This window comes from Mus caroli, chromosome 16 (assembly GCF_900094665.2).
Source record: "Mus caroli chromosome 16, CAROLI_EIJ_v1.1, whole genome shotgun sequence".
NCBI classification, from domain to species: domain Eukaryota; kingdom Metazoa; phylum Chordata; class Mammalia; order Rodentia; family Muridae; genus Mus; species Mus caroli.
Genome location: NC_034585.1, coordinates 25,716,073 through 25,721,491, shown reverse-complemented (window position 1 = coordinate 25,721,491; position 5,419 = coordinate 25,716,073). Strand labels below are relative to the sequence as shown.

Below are 5,419 nucleotides of genomic sequence, written 5' to 3'. Positions count from 1 at the left end.
GGTGCTTCTCTGCCATTCGGTATTCCTCTTGTGAGTACACCTTACTTAAGAAGTTGATAGGTTGGTATTGCAATTTACAAAGTTCACAGATGGGTAAAAATATTGATGGCTTTTCTCCCAGTAGTCTTTATTTTACTGTTAATTATTGCATGATGTACTTGCATATTCATGTACCATATATGCATATATATTTATACATTTTAACTTTTCTTTCTAATTATGCTTGTATATAATATTGACCATTAGTATAATTTCCTTATGTTGTAATTCCTTAGATTGGGACTGATGGTTAAAGCTGTTGACATGTCATGCTTAGTTTTTAAGTGGGTAGGGTGTTTGGTTTGTCTTTAATTAAAAGTTTTATTTGCCACATGGTTCGCAAGTGGAATGTAAAGGAGGGAAACATGGAAGTGAGGAGGCAATGGGGCCGGCTCACTTTCAAGCAGGGTCCGCTCTACTGTACTGCCTGGGCCAGGCACAGGGAGGACTTTCGGGAGTGCTGCTGCCTGAGGGCAGGGCAAGGTTAGCTCTTTAGAGCGCTGAAGCCAGTGAGGGGAGATGCCAGTTCTGCACAATCCCTGGACATCTGAGTGGTCCCCCACCATTGCCCCCACCAGGAACATCCCCATGTTCTCTAGTGGTAATATGAGCCACAGATATTAACATGCCCCCTATCACTGCATAGCCATGGATTCAAACATGGCCCTCAGTGCACCTCAGGCTGGGGCCTCACCATGGCTTCAGACTTCAGGACTGGCCACTCACAACAGGCTACTCCTGCTCTCCACTCTTGAGTCTCCAGTTCCATCTCTTTTCATAATGCTCAAGCTGCTCCTCTTCTCTATCTCTCCCATCTGTCCATATATACTTGCACATTGTAGTGGCTTCTGCGTCAGGTGATGACATCCTCTGTCTATATTGCATATCATGGCGGCAAGCAGGTGTCTTTGGCCTGTGGCATGCGCACAGGTTTATGGGTGGCATGGCTGTCTGCAGTCTTCTTTCTTCGCTCAACAGTGGTAGGCAGCAGACTCTGTATACCTGGAGGGAAGGTCTGTGTGCAACTTTGCCTACCCGCACTGAGTGATGGTTTCTGTCTGTCTTCCTCCTCTCACACTGTGCTGCCTGGATTTAATTTGATTTGAGGTGTCCTAGGCATAAGACAGCTTTGGCCACCAAGCCAGGCATCAAGCTCAGATGCACAAAGGACTGTCATTTGCTCTGCCCCTGACTGATGTAAGAACAACACCACCAGCAAGATGGCTTAGTATTTTTTTTTAACCATGAAGTGAGGTTGAATTTTATCAGTCTTTTCAGCCTTCATTGAAGTGACAATGCAGTTTCTACCCTTGATTCTATTCATGTTGCTGGGCTACTTATTTGAACACATTAAGCCACAGTGGTATCCTTGGAATTAAAACATAGTTTGATCTTTTTTGATTAGTTTTAAAATAAAATGTTAAGTATTTTATTGAGAATCATTCTTTTTGTTTGCAATAGTTTTCCTAAGGCCATGATATATATATATATATATATATATATATATATATATATATATATATATATATATATATACTTGTCTTCTCTGTCTTTAAAAAACAATAAACAAACAAACAAACAAAACAGTTCACTCATTCCCATGGACTTCTCCATTAGAACTTCTTTCTGCTTATGAAGCTAGTTCTGGAGTGTTGTGTTTTCAGTTCTATTTGAGCCTGTTTATTTTTACAGGCTCCATTTAACTTTTAAATTATCTATTGTTTGATTGAATATAAGTTGCTTAATCTCTGTGCACTTCTATAATCCTCTAGTTTTTCATACTTATTTTTATTTATTTATAGTTTCATTCTGCTATGAGATGCACGATACAATAAGATTTGCACTTAATAAAACTTCTTTTATGACCTAAACTGTGTGCTCTTTTAGAAAAAGTTATTAGTGATGGTAAAAGTGTAATCACGACATAGAATGCGCTGGAGCTGCTGTGCTCTGTACCCTTCATGTCATAGTGACAAAATCTGACATGTGTAAGTTAGGGGAGCAGATGTTTGCTCTGGCTTGTGATTCAAGGACATTCAAGTCCATTACAGTGAAGAAGTAGAAGCGGCGTGGTGGGTTCAGAGTCAGCAGCAATGCAAAGTGACAGACCACATTGTTGCATCCAGGAATAAGGCCAGAAGCCAGGCTGCATTATAACCTCGAAAGGCTGCCCTCTGTGATTCACCTCAACCAGCGAGTTCTTGTCTTCTAAAGGTTCTACCACTTCACAAAGCAATACCGACAGCTGGGGACCACATAACGGTTCATACACAGGAGCCCATGGGGGATGCTTCATATTTAAAGCCTGACATATGAGTATTAAGCCCACATCTTCTATATTATAATTCGTTTTTTATATATTTTTCTGTCTCTCCGCAAGAGTCACCCATTATTATCTCAGTGGCATCGAGTCTCTTGATTGTCAGTTCTGAATGGTGCACTGTTTCACAACCCAGCGCATATCCATTTACAGTCAACATCAACCCATTTCGGCTGTGTAAGCTTCTCTGTCTCACACCTTAGGCCTGAAGCTGTCCTGTTGGATACAAGTATAGATGCTCCTACTGGTTTCTGGATTCTACTTGTTCAAGATATGATTATCTAACCCCTCACTTTTAGTGGGCATAAGGCTTGGTCAGCAAGGTAAGTTTTACAAGCAGCAAGTGGTTGGTATTATTTTCTTCAATAAGCCAGCCTGAAGCTTTTACTTGAGGAGCTGAGGCCACTGACATTGTGGGCTGTTTTGGTGACATTCGTGCTCATCTTTGCTGTTTTGTTGATTTCCTTCTGCTTGTTGGGAACACTCTGTGTTTGTTCCTTTCCCTTGTGTTCGTGTTAGACATTTGATTATTGACTACATCACTCTTGACGCTCCCCTGATCCTCTTTTACATACCTATGCTCCTCTCAGTGCAATTTCTTCTTCTTTCTTGATGGACCTTGAATTTCTCTCTCTTCTCAGTGTAGAAGATTCCTTTAAGTATTTTCTGGCATGCTTGCTCAGGGGCCGTGAATTCCATTTAGTTGAGCTTGTTTTGGAGTTGGAACTGCATTCTCCTGTGTGGTAAACCAGATTGACAGTCGTTGCCTTTGGGAGTCAGAAATACTTTCAGACCGTCGGAGCTCCTGGGAAGAAGTCTGTTGCTCCAGTTGGCGTGCCATGTAAGTGACTTGGTACTTCTTGTTTATAATTATGAATATTAGTATTTCGTTACTTCGTTATATCTTGTTTCCTCGCATCTGTCAATCTGACAGGTTGTGGAGATGAAATGTTTTTGGTCATGAATAGTTGGCATTCTAAATGCCCCTGAGCCAGGGTGTCTGTATTGTTTCTCACTGTGGAAGTCACCCGTGCTTATTTTCCTGACTGGGTTTTTGACATTTCTAATTGTACCTCGGCCTTCATCTGTGGTCACGCACAAGCTCTGCCTTTCACCATGCCACACAGGCCTTGTGTTCTGGTCCTATTTCTCATTTTCTTGGTGTCTGAATGTGGTAAGTCCCCAACCTTACCCCAAAGCCACAAATTTTTTTCCTTTACTTCATCTTCTTTATCAAAGGAGGCTTTCAATGAAATATTTATGAGCTACTGAACTTTTCAATATTTCTCATTTTTTTCAATTTCTAACATACATATTGGGTTCTTTTTCATATTCTGTGTTGGCTTCTTTAGTTCATCAGGCTATTTCCTTTTATTACTTTAAAATTTGTAGATTAATTTTTTACTATTAATTTATTTGTTTACTTACTTTACATCCCAGTTGCAGCTTCCCCTCCCTCCTGTTCTCCCAGTCCCTCCTTCTTCCCTCCCACCCCCTGTGTCCTTCCCTTTCACCCCAGAGAAGGGGAGAACTTCCATGGATGGCAACCTGCCTTGTCATATCAAGTTGTAGTAGGACTGGGTGCATCTTCTATCGAGACTAGACATGGCCATCCAGTTAGGGGAAAGAGAATGAAAGGTAGGCAATAGAGTCAGAGACAGCCCTTGCTCCTCTTGTTAAAGGTCACATCTGAGAACCAAGTTCCCCTACATATATGTACCAGATGTAGGTCATTTAAAAAATAATCTTCTAGATACTTTGTCATTTTGTCCACTTAGTTATGTTTTAATTTAGTTACTGGAAAACTAGGAACTTTTGGAAGAATCATATTTCTCTCTCTCTTTCTCTCTCTCTCTCTCTCTCTCTCTCTCTCTCTCTCTCACACACACACACACACACACACACATATATATATATATATATATATATATATATATACACTCACACATACACACAAATACACACACATATACTCACACATATACACATATACACAAATATACACACATACACTCACACAGACCCATAAATATACACACATACACACTCACACATACACACACATATATACTCACACAGACACACATACACTCACACATATACACAAATATATACACACATACACATATAGACACACATACACTCACACATATACACAAATATATACACACATACACATATAGACACACATACACACATATACTTACACATACATACACTCACATACACATATACACATAGATAAATATACACACACATATACATACATACACGCACATATAAACTCAAACAGAGACACATACAGACAGATTCACATAAACATACATAAAAACACATACCTATATACATACAAACACACAAATACATGCACACCTTGTTTTTATATGTTGACATTTCATCTTTGGGGATAGCTATCTTGTAAAATTTTGTGTGAGAGTATCCCTAGCGAGAGGCCATCTTTTGAATATTTGATGTTCAGAATTGCTTAGAAAGGAGAAAATAAACCCCAGTAATAACAGCACAAAACAGAGACTAAAATTCAGTAAAATAAAGGTTAAAGATTGCTAACTCACAAAAGAATGGAAATGTATAAAAATAATATAGCATAAACAAAGTCAAAAATCACCAAGATTGCAGTCAAAAATAATAATAAAACTTAAAATGTGAGAGAGTAAATAAAACAAGACAGGTGGAGGAAGAATGAGAAAACAAGGAGTGCTAAAAATCAAATAGAAATAAAACAGGAAAATAAAGCCCAATAAAAAGGAAATGTTATTTAAAAGAAAAGTCGGTGAAGCATTTCCTAGATGATGTACTTGAACTTGAGAAGATACTCCCAGGCTCCTCTAGTGCTAGACCCTCCCACATGATGGGCAGCAGGCTCTGACTGAGGCCTGCTGTAATTCCTCTAAGTCCCACAAAGTTGACTCATGCTCAATGTAGACTGATCCGTACCCTAGGTCTCCTATTGGGATGGTTAGGGGTATGCTGTTCATTGCTGTGTTAATGTCTGAGAGATTTGGGTCTTTCATTTCTTCTTCTTCTTCTTCTTCTTCTTCT

General features: G+C 39.4%; 1 protein-coding gene across 1 annotated transcript in view; it reads left to right on the top strand.

Moving 5' to 3' along the window:
• Nucleotides 1-5,419, top strand: part of Fgf12 (fibroblast growth factor 12) — a 577,898-nt gene that overhangs the window by 117,163 nt on the left and 455,316 nt on the right. The gene's annotated exons all lie outside the window — the stretch shown is intronic.